Source organism: Aethalodelphis obliquidens, unplaced genomic scaffold (genome assembly GCF_003676395.1).
Source record: "Aethalodelphis obliquidens isolate GAN/ISIS:26980383/991018 unplaced genomic scaffold, ASM367639v1 scaffold22, whole genome shotgun sequence".
NCBI lineage: Eukaryota > Metazoa > Chordata > Mammalia > Artiodactyla > Delphinidae > Aethalodelphis > Aethalodelphis obliquidens.
Genome location: NW_020837966.1, coordinates 2,784,222 through 2,804,139, shown reverse-complemented (window position 1 = coordinate 2,804,139; position 19,918 = coordinate 2,784,222). Strand labels below are relative to the sequence as shown.

General features: G+C 45.7%; 1 protein-coding gene across 2 annotated transcripts in view; it reads right to left on the bottom strand.

Annotated features, from left to right (window-relative positions):
* The window catches only part of CACNA1D (calcium voltage-gated channel subunit alpha1 D), a 317,329-nt gene that overhangs the window by 106,282 nt on the left and 191,129 nt on the right, over window positions 1-19,918 (bottom strand). The gene's annotated exons all lie outside the window — the stretch shown is intronic.

Sequence of the window (19,918 nt, the reverse complement as noted above, 5' to 3'; positions counted from 1 at the left end):
TTTGTTGCCCATTTATGGGAACACCTGCCCTGGAGAGGCTCTGGCAGACATGGAAATGTTCCCAACTGTTCGTTGTTTACTCCACCTTTCCCGTCTGCAAGCCTGGATCTCTGCGTATATACAGAATCCCACACTTGCTCACGCAAGTCAGGAGGTCAGGTGGATGATTACCCGATTCTCATATACAAGGAACCATCTGCGTTTCCAACCGTGAACTGTTAAAGGCGCCAAGTTGTGTGTGTTATGGATTTAGGAAGTATGATTAAAAAGCAGCTAAGAAAGCAGATGAGATGACAGGCAGTGCAGCTTCTGCACGCAGACCCCTGAACGCGGACGGACTCTACGTCTGCCTTCCTTCCAGCCCAAAGCCAGCACATCTCCCTTGCAGGGACCTCATTAACCCAACCCAGCCCAAGCCAAGCGACGAAGGGGAGGTGACCTGCTTACCTAAAAAGCCAACCTCAACTATCTCTCCCCACCCCCCAACTCCGGACTGTCGATGGGCTGAACCGACACTTGAACACCCAGTGACACTAATGCTTCAGGTAAGAAACCAGAATCCTCACCAAGCTGCCACTCTCTCCCCCGGCCCCGTGAGAAAGGACCTCATCGCCCTTCAACCACATCACCCAGTTTTCAGATGCCCTGGGATCTGTCCTTGGCTCTGTTAGGGCTGGTCTGTCCCACCTTCACCCACTGACAAGTGAGGAGGCGGCGAGGCTGTGGGGCATCCTGAGCCCGGCTCGCGGGGGAGCTGACTCCAGGGAGTTCGCGTGGGGAGCCGAAGCCCATCAAGGACCAGAGAAGCTTCCTGCGCTCTCAGCCCAGGACCCTTCCTCCTGGGGAGAACACCTTCCCTCTCAAAACAGAAAGGCCTTTGCAGGCAGCATCTTGCTGCTCACGCAAACCACACCGAGAGTGACGTGGGGCTTCTCAGCCTTGGCTTCCTGAGATACCGGCCACGCGTAACTCAGTCCGGGGTAGGTCCACCAAATGAATCTGAGCTTTGAAAGTATCACACCTGAACCAGAATCTCATTCTTGAACAAGTGGAGGCCTTGGAGTGTCACGTGTCAATATGAAAATGCATCATGTAATCTATTCTCTTAAATACACTATAAAGACCAAGTCTGTGGGCCTTCAATTCTATTGTTTACCAAAAGTATCCCAGCACAAATCTTTCTGCATATTTTGACTCTGAACTGAGAGTATTCAATTCACATGATTATATACAAGCAGGGTATTCTTATCTTGGTTACATATATCATCTGAGTTCTTGAAAAAGAAAATTACTACGATAGCAAGAGAGTCACCCTTAAGTTTCACAGGGGATTTTGCTTTAACATCATATTTCGTTAAGTTTTTTTACATTAGAAATCCAAAACCCCTCTCGCTAAAAAGCTGCATCACTGTTGCACATTCTGGGTTGTTGGGACACAGCAAAGCGTGCATAGGTAAAATCCTACTGTGACTAAAATTTCTGAGAATACAAAACACTGCCGATGGGACTTCCCTGGTGGTTCGGTGGTTAGGAATCTGCCTTCCAGTGCAGCGGATGTGGGTTCGATCCCTGGTCAGGGAACTGAGATCCCACATGCCACAGGGCAACTAAGCCCATGCACTCTAGAGCTCAAGTGAACAACTAGAGAGCCTGCACACCACAATTACTGAGCCCGCATGCTCTGGAGCCCACACGCTGCAACGAAGAGCCCACATGCCACAACGAAAGATCCCACACACCACAACGAAAGATCCCACGTGTCACAACTAAGACCCGATGCAGCCAAAGAAATAATTTTTTTAAATGTTTAAAACAAAAAAACGCTGCAAAGTCCTGGCTTGTAGCCCATTTATTTTAAATAGTAATCACTATTATAACTGTTCATGTAACAAAACTGTTAACATAAACGCTCTGAACTGATTTTAGACAGTTCTGAATGGCCTAATACTTAGCAGGTGCGTAACATTTACTGATTTGGACAGAACTGAGATTGACAAGGCATACATCTCCTTCTGCTGGCTCTGAGACACGGCGGAAGTGAAGGGAGGTGGGCTCTTTGTGATAAACTAAGCTGTCCCATCGGTCCTCCCAGACCACTCTGGCCTCTAAGTCAGAAGACCTGGACTCTAGTCCCCACTCTGTCACTTTCCTTTTCTGAGCTTCAGTTTCTTCACCTGCAAAACAGACATGCTACCTGTTCTCCTGTCTCACAGGGATTAAGTCAGACATTCAATAAGATGCTATTGTGAACATCACAAAGCACTGTACAGTTGTGGAGTTCAAATGTATAACATTTAGTTGTTGAATCTGGGAAGAATAAAAGGCAATTGGAGGAGGTTTCTCAAGTACCAAAAGGAGAAAAATTGCAAACCGCTCTGAATGGTCTCTAAGCTGCATGATGCCAGTGGAATAGAGGGAAGCACAAAAGGACACATGGGATCAAAGTGGGCTCAGCGCGACCCTGATAAGCCAGCAAGTGAGCCATCAACCCTGTACCACTATCTGCTCAGTGGAAAATAAGTCATTCCCATCACAACAAACCTTGCATCCCAGGAAATCTCACCTGAGTCCACTGAATCTTTATCAACCTCAGGGGACGATGAAAAAAACAGTTTTCCATTTCACTTAAGAATTTATCATTCTAGAAGCCTATTACTAAGGGATTAAATAAGTCACTATTATAAAAGTTAATGTAACAAAGCTATTGGTAGAAATAGGCAGACTTTCACAAGTGACTTAGAAATCTGACAACCCACATGTGATAGAAGCCTACCTGTTCCAGATCAGAAGGGGAAAAAACAAGAAAAAAGATTTTAAGAAGTGCTTGGACAAAAAAGCGCATATACTGTGCTACCCTTTGGATGCAAAAGAAGAGGAAATAAGGAAACAAACACTACTGTAGGATGTATCTGAAAGATAAAGCACAAAATAAAGGATGAGGACAAAGGGAGCAGAGGGGATGAAGTAGGAGTGACACTTTTTTTATAATTTTGACTTTTAGAATCATGTTAACACATGTTTAATGTTTTACACATTAAAATTTTAATTAAATCAACAGGGACAGGAAGGAGGGAAAATACCCCTGAAGTGGAAGTGAACTGATACAAATGAATCCGACTGTACTTCAAGTGAATACCATAACCACCCTGAAGGAGAAAGACAAAACTAGTTCAACTAGTTTATCAACATTTGACTGCATCCTCTCCAGCCTGGACAGGCCTGGGGTAAGGGCAGAACCACAGACAAATGCTCAACTCTTTTTAGTCAGTTTGGTTTTTTGTAGTGATAGGGATGAAACCGTGCTGAAACTATTTTAGACGTATTACAGGATTTCACAAATGAGTTAATGCGTAAATGCAGTTGGGAGCCAGTGTTCTCCCGGTGGAAGGACGGATATAGAAAGACGGGAAGGGGACCATTAGAAAGAGCCCTCTGGGGATGGACTGCAACTGGGATACTGATGTGAACTCATGATTTCTAAAGATGTATGCATATAACTACATGTATAAAGGCAGGTACGTGTATGTAAATGCATATACCTCCTAGCTCTGTTGGAAAGATCTAGAAACAAAGATGCCCCCACACCCAGTAGTCAGGAGCACACCTGGCACCCAGATCTCAGTCTCTATTACCATTTCCCATTAAAAGGACCAGTAGTCTTTGGAGAAATGGCTGATTCCAGGGCTGGGGCAGGGTAGACACAGGACTACGAGAGTAAGAAAGTGCTTAAAAAACAAAACAAAACAAAACAAACATGATGGGGGCATGAGAAGCACCTCACGGGCCAAATCTGGGATAATGTGCGCCCCCGAATAACTAAAAACAGTAAGGAATTTTAAAATATTTTAACAAACCAGTCCACACCCCCTATAGACAGATTAAAGAGCAAACAAGATAAAATATTAATAGAATATTAAGTGAATTGGAGTAAAGGGTACCTGGATTGCTTACTAAGATATTCTTATTCTTGCAACTTTTCTGCATATTTGAAATTACTTCCAAATAAAAAATTTATTAAAGTGTTTGGAAAACGTAACCGCTCTAATCAAATGCAAACTTATGTTGTTTTACATTCATTTCCGCTCGCCAGGTAGACTGCAGGCTCCTTGTGGGAATGGACAATGCTGTCCCTTTCTTTCTTTCCACATCTCTCTCCTCCGAGAGAGCCCCTCTTCAAGCAGGCACACAGGAGACGAGGTACAAAAAGACATAACACACAACAAAACGAGCCCTACTCCTTAAAGAGGCCAGAAAGCACCAGGACAGAAAGCCCACGGTTCCTGGGATTGGCCTGAAGCCTGAAACGAATGCGTCTGAGCCTGTGGATAGCATCAGGAACAGCCTCTACCACCAGCCTGCCATTCCCCCTAGTGACTTCCAGGCTTACGGGGTAGAGTTTCTGTCTCAGGTTGTTAGATTCCCTCCAGGTCTATGTCCTGTAAGGAACGATTTCTCAGGGAGGAATCTCCCTGCCAGCTGGACCTGACAACTCCCCAGGGTCTCACGCTGGCCAGTCTGCACACACCTCACCCATCGAGGCAGCTGGAGGGGCTGTAGCTGGAGCATTTCCTCAGGGCCTGCCTCCCTCTCGGCTGGTCACCAGCACTGCGCACCTGGACTCCCCCATGGTGTCGTCCTGCTCAGAATGCCTCAGGGCTCCTCACCGCTGCCCTCAGGAATCAAGGTCAAACACCCTGGCCCGGCACTCAAGGCCTTCCAGCCTTCCCTGACCTGCTATCCCAGCTTTGCCTCCCCTTCTCATAAATGCACACCTTGCGCTTTGGCTACACTCCTCTTTGCTTCGCCAACCCTGTGAGCCTTCGTCCACAGAACTCTGTCCACCTGAGCAGCCTTCTCACGTCTTTCAATCTCAGCTCACCTGTCGAGACCCAGCTTTCCCTGGCTACCCCAGCCAAAGAGCTCTGCCCTCCTTGGAGTCACCAGGGCGCTCTCCTCATGGACACCAGTCATGGATCTGCACGTGTGCCTTCTCCCTGCAGCCTCCTCAGCGGTGTCCTCAACAGAGCCCAGCACAATTCCTTACACGTCATCCTCACTGGAGAGTGTGAACGGTGAGGCAAGGATGGCATCACCCTCATTACACAGAAACTGAGGTCAGGGAAGTTGGTCACACAAGCCCATCCAGCTCCTAAATCCACCCTCCTAAGGACCTCCATGTGGGCACACAGGAGGCCGAGGAGGAAGAGAGTGAACATAGGAATGGATAAGGATTAAAAAAAAAAATCAGCTTATAGTCAGTCCAGGAAGGGCCTTAAATCCCAAACTAAGGGACGTGCTTCCCTGTAGGCAATGGGGCGCCAACAGTAGTTTGATAAGAGAGAGTCACCATCAGCTTTGTTTTCTAGGCGTGATGTGTGAAGATGAGATCATGTAAGGAGAAAATCTGGTGAGCAGGTCAGAAGGTATTCAGTAAACCCTGGGGGATGGACTAGATTGAACATCAATAAAAATGCGAGTAAAAAAATAAGAGTCCTGATACAATTCCCAACTTTCTTACACCATTTGGAAAAGCAACTATGAAGCCTGACACTGTTGCCCCTCCAACCACCCTCCACTATACAGTCTAGTCATTTTCACCTCCACCCTTTCCACGTGGTCCCCTAGCGCTGGCACATCCACCATTGTCTTCTCAGCTAATATGGACCTTCCTGCAGGGCCAGGTGATACACCACCTACCAGGTGAACATTACCTGCCTAAATGTTCAGGAAAGAAGGCAGGGTGGGCAGGGGGCAGAGGAAGGGCAAACAGGAGGTCAGATGGAAAAGAGATGTCACAGAAGAGCCACGTCCCTGGTCCTCAACCTCTGAAAGGGCTGCCATGGAAAAGAGGAAGCAGACCCGCTGTGTGCCCCAGGAAGTAGACGGACGTTTCAGAAGACTGCTTTCAGCACAACAGAAGGAAAAAATTTCTAATAGTCCAAGTCCACCAAAAATGGGAACTGGGAGCCTTGGAAGCAGCAAGTCCCTCGAGGGGTACCACAGGGACCTTTGGTAGAAGGACTAAGCCCTCGGTGGAGAAACTGGCACACAGGACGTGGTGAAGACCTTGCCGTCTGTCTTCCCCAGGCCCCACCTCATCACCCTGTCCCCCCTCAGGACAGCACTTGCCCTGCGCTGCGTTTGACCGTAGCAGTAACTCGAGTCTCCCCAGGCTCCTCACTGGCTCAGAGGAATGCAGGACACCCAACTGCTGTGAAGTGGTCCCTTATTCATTTTCTGTTCCTGTCCCTGGGCAGCAGCCTGGAGCCCTCTCTTAGTGCTGGCAGCCGAGAAGCAGAAGGGCTGAGAGCATTCAGAAGAAAGGGTCACAAGGGGGTGCTGCCTGCAGAGCAACGGTGCTGCCCCCGGCTCCCTCCCTGCCTCCACGGGGCTCACACAGATGGAGCGACACAAAGAAGAGGACAAGCGGAAGCTCCGAGACAGGCGCAGCCTGAGCCCTCACCGCCCTGAGCAGCCTCTCACCCACGAGCACGTTGGCCGTGGGCCCCGGCCAACCTCCAGCAGCTCCAGAGGGTCTGCGTCTGCACGGCTGCGGGCTGACTTGGTTTCCTGCGGGGGAGCGCGTCAGGCCATGGCCCTCTTCCCCCGGCAGGAACGGAGCGAACCCCTTTGGTATCGGGATGTGTGTTTGGAGCCCTCAGAGTGTCTTTACATTCGCTGCCCACAGGCCTCACTGCCTCCTAAGGCACAGGCAGGACCAGGATTTTCACTCCTGTCTCACAAAGGCCCAAACCGAGGTTCAACAAGGTGACATTACTGCTCCCACGTCACATGCTGGGTAAACAGGACAAGGGGCTCTGAACCAGGCTCCAAACCCAGGGCTCTTTTCAAAGGATTCCCGATCCCTCTGCCTCCTGGCTCAGCAGATGCGTAGGCTGGACACTTACTAGTCAGGACCAGGAAGGGAGGGGCAGGGCAGAAAGCACCGTTTACCCTTGCATCCTGATTTTCTTCCAGAGCCCCAACTCAGGCTTAGAGAAAGGTGACAGCACCCTTTCTGCTCATCTCCCCACAGGCTGACCTTCACTCCCCAAAACCAGCCAGGCTCCCTCCCGGGAGCCCCTACATAACTTCCCCTGCCCCAGGAGCCAGGCATGTGCCTCACGCTCTGCAGTCAGCTCCCTGAACCCTGACACTGACCAGGGTTTACAGGCCCTGCCATCCCCAGCTCTGGGAGCCCTGGCTCAGTCAACACTCCTGGAGTGAGAGCACTTAGCCTGAAGCAAACCATCGCCCTGAAACGGCAGCGCAGGTCAAACGTGACTGCCACCAATGCAGAAGGACGACGCACGGTCTGCTCTGGAACCTGTTATTTCTCAAATGCCCCATAAAATAAATGGGCCACTGGAAATCGTGTTGATTCAGAGACAGAGCTTCTTCTTGGGTTGTAGTACTGTTTATTTTAACCAAACCCACACAAATAAAATTTAGACACGCTAAATGCTTTGAAATTTATACACACACGCACAGAGAAAACAAACACAAACAAGCCCCGAAACCTCCAGTGAACAAGGCCAACGGAATCATTGGGACTCAGACTTCTACAGAAAAGACTCAGAAAGTCATCCAAAAAGAAAACAACCCCCCCACAAAAAGGCTAAGAGGAGGGGGAAGTGGAAGAAATAAGCCACTGATTTTTATCAGCAGAGGCCAGTCTTCTTTAGACCTAAATTATTTCCCCTACACAGACATAAAGGAAATAAAACAGGATGAAAGAGCAGTTTGGTTCAAAAACATTTTTGCTTAAATTTAATGTTTTGGAAAGCACGTAAGTTCAGTCTGAGTCTGAGGAAACTGGGTGTTTTATTTAAAAAAAAATCAACAACAGTGTGTGACGCTTCACACACACACAAATTTTAAATGGTTGGTACTGGTTTAGTTCAAAGTTCATCAAAATCATTGGCTTTGTTCCAGTTTTCCCTCAACCACAAAAAGCCAGGGGCAGCCAAGATGGGTTCCCTCTGCATGAAATAAATAGGCCAGAATCGGGGGGAGGGCTTTGGACTGCAGCACCCCATCGATAAGATCTGCTCCCTTGCAGGTAACGCGCACGGAGGGGAAGAGGGCTAATGGATGACAGTGCTCTTTTAACGGAAGTTAGGCACTGGCCACCAAGAAGTGAAGGGGGGCCACCGGCGAGCCAGAGACAAGAGCAAATGGAGGACCCCTGTTTACACAGCAAGCAGGTCGAGAAAAATGTTTAACAGTCACACTTCCCATCACCCGACTACATCATGACTCTTCTTTGGGAGCTCATTCCTGAAACAAACTCCATGGGGAATCCTTGTGTGAAGGGACCCTGTGCCTTCTAATTTTTCTGTTTGTGACGGTTGGGGAATATTAAGAGATTTTCTCAAAGCAATCCTCCCCTTTTCATGTCCTTCGCTTCTTTTATTGACATGAACGTCTGTGAAGATGCTTTATATAGAAAAGAGTTGCCGTCTTTTGGGAAGATGAACCATTTTCAAAGTAGGTGTTTCCTAGCTTTTAATAACTAGGGTGAGTTATCTTCTGTGAACGACAGCAGGGCAGCCTGAACCCACCAAAGCTCAGGGACAGGGTGGCACTTATGCTGCCCCAGAGGAAGGGGGGTATGGACGGAGAGAACAAATGCCTGATCTGTCCAGTCTTCTTTTCTCTCTCCCAGTCCTTTCTGACCATTCCCCTGGCTTGAACCCTGTGCTCCGGCCATCCTAAAGTTCCCTCATTTTCTCCAAGGCACGGAGAACTCTTTCAGCTCCAGGCTGTTCCCGAAGTGAGGCTCAACTCACTACTCTTCCAAATACCACCCCACTCAGCTGGGTCAGCCTACAAAAACAGTTCTCCAACTTGCCATGCAATTTGTTATTTAATATTCCCTCTTACATGCCAGACTGTAAGCTCTGTGACAGAGGGGCTGTGTCTGTCTTACCTTTGTATGTTGGTTCCTTATCACAAATCCTGGTCATTAGTATTTGCTCGATAAGATTAGGCTGAATTAAATACATAGTTTCACAGGCTCAGGCCTTACGTTAATGATGATCATGTCAAAGACATGTCAAAGACATGATTGTGGGCTCTGCATGGGACGTACCTGTACCTTTCTATCACCTAAAACTGCACCCATCGTTGTCACAAGCAAAAAACAAAAACTAAGCCAGTCAGAGTCCTGGACAAGTCTAAGAAGTCATCCATGGAGAAAAAGCCTCTTAGAATGAAATACACTTTCCTTTCACCACATCCCCTTGTCTGAGGACAGAAGAGCTGTTCTTTCTTTGAAGAGTTAGTTTCCATGGCTACCAAAGGCACTTCCCCAAATGATAAGAATCCGGGTTGTATGCTAAAAGTTACAGACTTCTTGTTTCAATCTGTTTCCTAAAAAACATGTTTTAAGAGGTGTTCTTCAAAAACATGGGCCTCTTGCCTGACATCACTTTCTCCAAGTGAAATGTATCAATCAAGTGAGCCCTGACAACTCTATCACATCTTCTCGTGACAGCTTCAAATACTGCTCCTTAAGAAGTCATCTGACTTGTCAGATTCTGGTTTCTAAAGAAAAATGAGAAAAATGTGTATCTGAAGTCTGACTTGGGAGGGTGGCAGAACCATTCAAAGTTAACATGTGGGAAGAGACCAGCGAGCCCAGGTCCTGTCCTGCTTCTGCACCAAAACAGTTCGCTGCTAAGGGCCTGGTTAAAGAGCCTGAGATGGACAAAGGGCTGCACCACCTATTCAAAGGGCAGCTGGGGGATCTGACCACAGATGAGCCACACTGGCCCATGGAAAAAGCTGCAACAGAGCCCACCAGCTGGGAAGTCCTCAAAGCAATCCCTGTAGGAATTCCAGCCCAAATCCCTCTCACTGGTCACGTCAAAGGCAGACCACCTGGAGAAAGGCACTAAGGGAGATGGGGTCCTCCCTCTGAGGAGCTTCTCCTTGAAGGACAGGATGGGTGAAGTGCCCTTTCTGAACCATCAGACTTACTTGAGAACAAGGGAAGAGCATCCTATTATAGGGGAGACTCAGGGACTTAGAGAGATCCCCCCCCCAGTAACAGAATCCCAGAGACCTCTTGAGATAGACGGGGACTTGTTCACAGGAGTTTTAAGAGGTAAAAAACCCCAATTTCTCTGAAGTCTCCATATTCCACGATTCCCCTTTACTTTGAGTAATTAATTTGGGGGAAGAGAAAGAAACTGGCAGAGCATGAAAATGGGACAGCTCAGGATGTATCAGCACAGAGCCAGTCGGATAGATGGGATCCCCCAGGGGCACCCCCTCATCACACACAGAAAGAGCTTCCAACTGATGAGAAAGCAGCCTGGGCTCTGGAGTCGAGCAGATCCAGATTTCATCCCTAGCTTACCCGGAATTCCTTCCTTACTAGCTGTGTGACTTTGAGAAAAACAAACCCTCTCTGAACATTGCTTCCCTCATCTGTAAAACTGAGGCAAAAGACACAGCAACTGAAGCAGCTGAGAAGAGTGAATGAAATAAACTTTATACAGGCACCTAGCTCAGCGCCGGGCATAGATCTATATATAACTGACATATTAACAGCAATAAGTAATAAAGAAAAATTCCCTCACGTGATCCATACCCCGGAGCTGACAAATCCGCAGCTCTCTCCTCATCTGAGAGACGCTGACCCTCGACCATCTTCCACGAGGTCTCCTTCATTCCCACCCCAGCCGGAACTCCCACCCCCTCACACCCCGCTCCCTCTGCCACAGCCCCAGCCCCAGAGCTCTCCTCACTCTGCTCGGCCCAGAGAGGCACAGCTTTACCTTCCAGGCCCGGCCCGCCTCCATCACCTTGCCGCTCAAACGCCTCCACAGCTCCCATGACCTAAAGACAAAACCCCGTCTCCGTCACCAGGCACTTCCCTCTGCCTCACGACCCCCAGACAGCACACAGCACCACGACGGCCCCACCGGCCAACTCACTGGCTCCTGACGTGCGTGCCACACCAGGCCCTGCTCCCCTCGCCGCTTCTGGGGTCTGGGATGCATCCTCCTTCCTTGACATCCTTACAAACGCCCTTCCTTCAACGCCCCACCCGAGTCCGGCTTCCTCAGGAGAGCCCTCTCTGACCTGCCAGCCCTCCGCTGCTCTCCCAGGGCACACGGCTCGGTACAGATTATGCTCAAGTACACATGACTGAGAGCCGGAGGGGAGAGGGTGCAGGTGCTGGTGTGCACACAGGGAGTGCCCTGGAGTTCCTCCGTACGTCTCCGTAAGCCTATCTGTAAGTACCGGCATATGATTCAAGGACAGGTAGGCCTCTGGGAACAGCACACCTCTGGGCAGGCGGTGTGTCATCACCCACTGGATTAGAATCCTTCAGATTCAGTGAAAGCCTCCCAGACTCAGGAGCCGAAAAGCCCCAAACGCTTGGAGGCTCTGAAGGTGCTGGCAGAAAACTTAAACCAAGATTTATTTTAAGCAGAATTTCAAAGGAATGATCTAGTTCTGAGTGGATTAACATTTTATCCCTGAATCCAAAACAAACTCTTATGACAATCAGACTTAGAGAAATTAGGTTAGGTCTTCAAGTGTCACTCCAGGTCCTCCAGGGCGGGGCCCTGGAGACAACAGCTGGCACGTGAATATTCAGACTGCAAACAAGAAGGCTTTTCAAATTCACAGGAACAGCCTTGTTCCTTGTTCACAGGAACAGCCAATGCTGACCACACCTCACATTTGCAAAGGTCTTCACAGTCTACAAGGTCCCTTCCCATCCATTTCTCTCCTTGGTTCTCAGGACAGCATTGTAAGAGAAACCACATGGGGACTTCCCTGGTGGCGCAGTGGTTAAGAATCCGCCTGCCAATGCAGGGGACACGGGTTCGAGCCCTGGTCCGGGAAGATCCAACATGCCGCGGGGCAACTAAGCCTGTGCACCGCAGCTACTGAGCCTGCGCTCTAGAGCCCACAGACCCAACACAGCCAAAAATAAATAAATAAATAAACTTATTTTTAAAAAAAAGAAAAGAAAAACTACATGACAATGGGGCCGTCAACTTTAGCAGCGAGAAGACCCTGACTTGGAGAAGTGAAGTATACTGATGAAAGTCACGTCGCCAGGACTCTGACCTCTGAACCTGAGCTCTTCCCACTACGACATGTGGAGACCAATAACCACAGCAACTAGGAATCCCCTGGGCCAAAGGAGCCACCGCAGGCGGGGCAGCACTCAGGGATCCCAGCCACAGCACTGCCACAACCCTGTGGATACACCCGCTGGAGTTACCAGCACCCCCAGGCTGTCTCTGCAGAGACTGAAGCTTCTGGCACACATCTCAGGCCAGGTGAGCCCAGACCACAGGGGCTGGACAACATCGCCCCAGACCAAGTGAGCCAGGGTCTCCGTTAGCTGAGGACCCTGCCCCATCGTTAGACCTCACCACCACTAAGCCTCGGCTCTCTCCACTGATGCCGGCAGTCACCAAGCAAAGCGCAAGGCACACGTCCAAGGCCCAGTCCCCACTGCCCAGTGCGTCGTCATCCTGAGGTCCTCTGAACTTCCCCATCACTGACTCAGCCCCCTCTCACTCTTCACTCTGGAATTGCTGCTCCAGAGGGTACATTCTCCTGTATCCTCAACCTTTTCAAAGGGCCCCCCCCCCCGCCCTTCTCCTTGCTTTGATGGAAACCTGGGTCATCCTCAAGCTTACTGCTTTGCTTCCCTTGTAGCCCTTCCAGACCCCACCTACCTCGGGGTCTCAAGGTGGCGTTGACAGCCTCCTTGCTTTTCTGTTCCTCTTCACATCTAGACCAACACTCCCTCATCCTGCTGTAAAAATCAAATAAACAAAAAACCCTACTCCTTTCAGGACAGTGCCAGTAGGCTATGTGACCTTCTCCCCTTCCTCCCTGTTGTCTCCTACTTGCCCCCTAGACTGAAGTCTTAGGCTCCCAGCTCCCAGCCTTCCTCCTCACGCCAAGTCCTACCATCTTCCTGGGGGACTCCAGTAGCCCTTGGTTGACCCTGCCAACACCTGGCTTTTCAATCCCTTGACATATTAATCTCCACGACTACTGATCCCCAAATTCTACCACCCCTAATCATGAATTCAAGCTTTCTACTCTCTGACCACAACCTCCTCTCAGATCAGTTGACTTGTCTCACTTCTCCCACTATAAACAATACTAACCTCTTCGGAACATCCAGTCCACTGACCGCCCCCATTTTCTCTCAGTCTGTTAGGCTTCCCCTTCCCTCCTAATCTACCTTAGATTTCATGATCCATCAGTAAACCATTTAGTGATGTTCTTGCTGCTACCCTACACTCTCTTGCATCCTTTTACTATACAGAGAGCAAACCCCTCAGCCCAGATGACCTCAGATACTCCCTTTCTCCACACCTGGGTAAGAGCAGTCAAACATGGCTACAGAAAAGTCATACAATGCGACAGACTGACATCAATATGGATTCGTCATCGCCAGCTTCAAAAAGGACCTCCATGCTACCTATCATCTACGTCAGTTCTCTGGTCCACTCACTCCCCAATTCCCTGCAACCACCATCTTGAACCTCCCTGACTCTCCAGACAGGACTCTGCCACCCATCCCCTGGCCGCCAGCAGTTAAGCCTGCCCCCTGCTTCAGAGAAGCTAGGAATCAGGCAGGAACACTCCCAGCTTCCTACGATCAAACCAAACTCGTATCTGCCCCACATTCTCTTCCTTTCTTCTCATGACAACCTCCTTTTCTTAATACTACCTGTCTTCTGACATCCTAATAAATTGAGTGTTCCAATCCTTCCATTTTTTGAGGTCTTCTTTAATTCCCTTCAGCAAAGTGTTGCATAGACACGATCTTGTACATCTTTCATTAGATTTATTCCTGGGATCTTGACGTTTTTAGGCTTTTTTTTTTTTTTTTTTTTGCATCTTCCATGTCTCTGCTTAACATTTTGAATACATGGAATATAGTTATAATGACACTTTCGTGTCCTTTTCTTCTAATTCTAACATCTGAGTGAGTTCTGCGTTGGTTTCAAATGATTGATTAAATCTTCTAATTATGGGTCACGTTCATCTGCTTCTTTGCATGCCTGCTGACTTCTGAATCCCAGACATTTTAAGTTTTATCTTGTTGGATGGTAGATATTTTTGTATCCCTACAAATATGCCAGTGCTTTGTTCTGGGATGCAGTTGAGTAACTTGGACTAAACTTATTGATCATTTCAGGTCTTGCTTTAATAATCTGTTAGGTCAATCTGGAACACTACTTAGTCTAGGACTAGTAATTCCACTACTGAGGCAAATCCTTTCTGAGTACTCTACCCAATGTCCTGTGAATTATGAGTTTTTCCAGTCTGGCTGGTGGGAACAGGCAATATTCCTGGCCCTCTGTGAGCACTGAACACCATCCTTTCTAATCCATTCAAATATTCTTTCCCCAGCTTCCTCACACACATGTGCTGAAAAGTACTCTGCTGAATGCTTAAGGGGGAACTTCTGGAGTTCTCTTTCTATGAAATTCTCTCCTCTCCAGTACTCTGTCCTGCATACTTTAGCCACCTTAGTTTTTGTAGACTCTTAGCTTCATCTTCTAAACCCAGGGGGACCACAGGGCTCTGCCTGCGTTCCCCCTCCTTGTGCCGTGGCCCAGGAATTCTCTTAAGCCAGTAAACTGGAACAATTGTGGAGCTTATTTAGTTTATTTCCTGGTTCTCAGGGATCACTGTCCTTTACTGCCTGACGTCCAGTGTCTTGAAAACCGTTGTTTTACATATATTGTCTGTTTTGGGTTTTGTTGTTGTTTCAGGTGGGAGGGTAGGGTAAATCTGATATTTGTTACTCTATCTCAACCAGAAGCAGAAAACTCTTTTAAATCTTTTTTTTTTTTTTTTTTTTTTTTTTTTGCAGTACGCAGGCCTCTCACTGTTGTGGCCTCTCCCGTTGCGGAGCACAGGCTCCGGACGCACAGGCTCAGCGGCCACAGCTCACGGGTCTAGCCGCTCCGCGGCACGTGGGATCCTCCCGGACCGGGGCACGAACCCGTGTCCCCTGCATCGGCAGGCAGACTCTCAACCACTGCGCCACCAGGGAAGCCCCTTAAATCTATTTTAATGGTATTTTAAAATCAACTTTATCATGACACAAGTCACGAACAATAAAATGCACACGATTTAAGTTGATGGTTTGGCTAAGGTTGACACCATGTAAAAAACACCCCAATCAAGACAAAGAACATTTATAACACCTCCCAGAAAGGTCTCTCATTGCCTTTCCCAGTAAACTCTTCCTCTTCCCACCCCAGAAAATCAATGACCTGATTTCTACGTTATAGACTAATTTTGCCTCTTCCAGAACTTCGCCATATGTTCTGTTTTGTACCTGGCTTCTTTCCCTCAGCATCATTGATAATGCACTAGTACTTCATTCTGTTTTTACTGGTGAATGGCATTCCAAAGTTTGACCTGGATACCACAATTTGATTATCTATTTTACCTGCTGATAGACCTTTGGGTTTTTCCAATTTGAAGCTACTATGAACAGTGCTCTATGAATGCTGACATACAAGTCATTTATGAGAACTTGACAAGCTTTTCCAAAGTGCTTATACCATTTTATGTTTCTGTGAGCAACATGTGAGCATTATCAGTTGCTCTATACTCTTGGCAACACTTGATACTGTCTTTTTGATTTTAGCTATTCTACTATTCTACATATGTAGTAGAATTTCACTGCAATTTTAGCTTGCATGTCCCAGATGATTAATAATATTAAACATCTTTACAGGCACATTGGCTATTTGTATATATTCTTTTGCAAAGTATCTGTTCAAGGCTTTTGCCAATTTTAATTATTTTTTGTTTATTGTATTGTTTACTGTTTATCTTATTATTTAAGAGTTCTTGTATATCCTCCATACGAACCCTTTGTCAGATACATGTATTGTGAATATTTTCTCCCATTGTGTGGTTTTCTTTTCAACTTCTTATTTATGAAGGGCAGAAGTGTTTTTAGAAAACATTTATATTTTAGCTTTTTACTTAGATCTAGGATCCATTTCAAATTAGTGTTTGTGTCTAGTGTGACCTAAAGGTCAAGGTTCATTTTTCTTCTCTTTTAAAGACATATCTAGTTTTTCCAGTATTTCACTGAAAAAAAATTATCCTTTCTCCATTGAATTATTTAGCACCTTTGTCAAAAAGCAACTGACCATATACACATATTTCTGGATTTTCTATTCCATTCAATTGTTCTGTGTATCTATCTTTATGACAAAATGACACTGTATTTATTGTAGCCTTATGGAAGTCTTGAAATCAGGTAGTGTAAGTCGTCCAACTTTGTTCTTTGTCAAGATTGTTTTCGTTATTATAGGTCCTTTGCAATTTATATAAATATTGAAATCATCTTGTCAGTTGTTTTTAAAAAAGCCATTAGCATTTATGAATGGGACAGCACTTAATAGATAAATTTGAGGAATGCAGATAAATTCAACATCTTAAAAATACTGAATCTTCCAGTCCAGACCAAATGATCACGGGCCATCATCACTTACCTAGATCGTCTTTAATTTTACTAGCCAGTAGTTTTCAGTGCAGAGGTCTTCCGTATCTTTTCTTATCTTTATTCCTAAGGGTTTTAACTTGTTAATGCTATTGTAAATCATATTTTCTCAAATTTCATTTTCCACATGCTTGCAGCTTGTGTATAGGAATAAAACTGATTTTTGTATCCTGAGACCTTGCTATATTCACTTATTAATTCTAGTAGGTTTTCCGGCAATTTGTTAGGACCTTCTAAGTAGACAATCATGTTTTCTGTCAACAGAAATAGCTTTTGCTTTCTTTCTAATCTTTCTGCCTTTTATATGCTTTGCTTGCCTTAATGTACTGGCCAGTACTTCCAGTATAATGTTGAACAAAAGGGGTGAGAGAGGAATGATTACTTTGTTCTTAATCTCAGGGAAAAAAAGCATCCAGTGGGCTTCCCTGGTGGCGCAGTGGTTGAGAGTCCGCCTGCTAATGTAGGGGACACGGGTTCGTGTCCCGGTCCGGGAAGATCCCACATGCCAAGGAGCGGCTGGGCCTGTGAGCCTGCACGTCTGGAGCCTGTGCTCTGCAACGGGAGAGGCCACAACAGTGAGAGGCCCACGTACCGCAAAGACAAAAAAAAAAAAAAAAGCATCCAGGCTTTCACCATTAAGTATGTTGTCAGTTACAGTTTTTGTGGGTTTTTTGTAGATAACCTTTTTCAGGTTGAGGAAGTTTCCACATATTCCTAGTTTGCTAAGAGCTTTTTATCATGAATATTACAGAATACTGTTGGTGGCATTTTCTGAGATGATCATATGATTTTTCTCCTTCCTTCTGTTAATATTGTAAATTACATTGTTTGATTTTCCAAAGGTGAACTAACCTTGTGTTTCCTAGATAAACCCCACTTGGTCAGGAGGTATTATTCTTTTAATAATTGCTAGATTTAATTTGTTAGTATTTGAGAATTTTTACATCTAGATTAATGAAAACTACTGTTCTTTTGTCTGTTGCATTTGGTACTGAGGTAATTCTGGCCTCATAAAAATATGTTAGGGAATGTCCCCTTCCTCCTCTATTATCTAAAAGAGATTTTTTTCTAGAAATGATATTCTTTCTTTCTAAATTGTTTGACAGAATTCACTTTTGACATCACTGAGGCCCCCAGTTTTCTGCGAGAGAAGGTTTATGATTCTGAATTCCATTTGAAAAGTGAATATAGGCCTCTTCAGTCTTTTCTTTCTTCTGAGTCAGTTCTAATAAGCTGTGCTCTTCAAGGCATTTGTCCATTTCTCCTAAGTCACTGAATTTATTGCCCTAGTCTCGTTATCATTGTAATGTCTGTAATACTTGTGTTGACATACCCTCCATCGTTTCTAATACTGATCGATTTTTCTTTTTTGATTAGTCTTGCTAAAGATTTATTAACTTTATTAAGCTTTTCAAAGAGTCCACTCTTGCCTTTGTTAACTTTACCTATTTCTTGCATTTTCTCTTCTACTGACTTATGTGCTTATTTCTTTTTTCTACTCTCCTTGGATTTAATTTGCTTTGCTTTTCTAGATTCTTAGATGGGAATACAGACCACTGAATGTAAACCTTTCTTCTTTACTAATATAAGCATTTAAAGCTATACATTTCTAAGCACTGCTTTAGATGGATAATGCAAATTGAGATGTATTTTTAATATCTTTCTGTTTAAAAAACTTCTCACTTTTATTGTAATGTTTTTTTGAATTGTAAGTTATTTAGAGATGTATCATTTAATTTTCAGTATCTGAAGGACTTTCTAGACAGCGTATTGTTACCGGTTTCTATTTCAAATCAATTGCTATTAGAAACAATGTACTCTGCAAGATTTAAATCTTTTGATACTTAGTGAGACTTTTTTTTTTTTTAATACAGTCCACACGTGGTCTATCTTGGTGCTCCTGAACAGAATGAGTGTTCTGCAGTTATCGGATACAGTGTTCTGTAAGTACCAGTTAGGACATTCTGGTTGGTGGTGTTCAGATGTTATCTATATTTAGTTTTTTTCATCCGCTTGCTCTTCAGTTATTGAAAGAACTATAAAATTTTCATCTGTTTGTGGATTTATTGATTTCTCCATTTAATTCTGACAGCTTTCCCTTCATGTATTTCAAAGTTTATTAGGTACAAACTCATGCAGAATCATTGTCTTCTCGATGAATTGACCCTTCCAGGAATATGAAATGTCTCTCCCTCTGAAATATCTCTCTCTGCAAATATTCCTTGTATAGAAGTCTATTTTATATATTTTGTATTAATATATTTATCCCTTTATTTTTAATCTGTGTCTTTACAGTATCTTGCATTTTTATTCACTCTGACAATTTCTGTCTTTTCGTTAAAACACTGTGCCCATTTCATTCAATCCAAGTACTGATACAGTTGGGTTTAGGTCCACCATCCTGCTGTTGGTTTTTTGTTCATCCCGTATGTTCTTTGTTCCTTTCCTGCCTTATCTGTCCTCTCTCAATTTGTTTCTATTGACGCCCCCACTCCATCTTGATTATGGGTCACGTTTTCCTGCTTCTTTCAATGTCCTGTAATTTAATGATGTGGGGAAACATTTGGGGAACATCTGGGGGTTTGGTGTCTTCCTTTAATGGGTGTTGACTTGTTTTGGCAGGTGTTAAGTTAGCCACTTGTCCTGATCCTTTTGAAGCTTGTTTATAAGATTTGCAGGTCTAGACTGGGGTAGGTCTAGAGTGGCTCTTACTCCAGGGCTAAGGTAACCCTACCCGTAATGCCTGGCCTTTCCGAGGTCTCACTTGAATGTCCAATGTATCATCAACGTCAATCTATTCCAGCTGGTCAGAATCCCTCTGTCTCCCAACACTGAGATTTCCAGCAGCTCACAGCTTTGTAGTAGCTGTTCTCTACCAATAAATTCAACTGGCACATAGCAGCTTAGTATACAGTCAAAGATTTCAGAGACTCCCTATTCAGCTTTCCGGAGCCCCTTCTCTGCATACCTCTCTCTCTCCAGTACCCTGCCCTGAAAATCCCAGCTGTCTCGGCCTCTCAAACTCTGCTCTTTGCCTCTCGAGCAAATAGACCACTGTCCTCCTCTGGGCTCTGCCTCCTGTGCCACAATTCTAAAAGCATCTCCAGGCAGACAGCCAGGACAATTGTGGCACTTACTGGATGTGTTTCCCTCCTCCTAAGGAACCCAGTCCTGTGTTGCCTATTTCCATCTTCTGAAAAACAAAAACAAAAAACACTGCTTCATATATTTTCGCCAGTTTTATAGTTGTTTATAGTAAAAGGTCCATTCTGGCACTGTTACTATATTGTGGCTGGAAGAGGATTACAATAGCCTTAAATTGGTCTCCCCACATCCAGTTTGCATCCATCCAATCCATTCATACTACTGCAGCCAGAGTGATTTTTA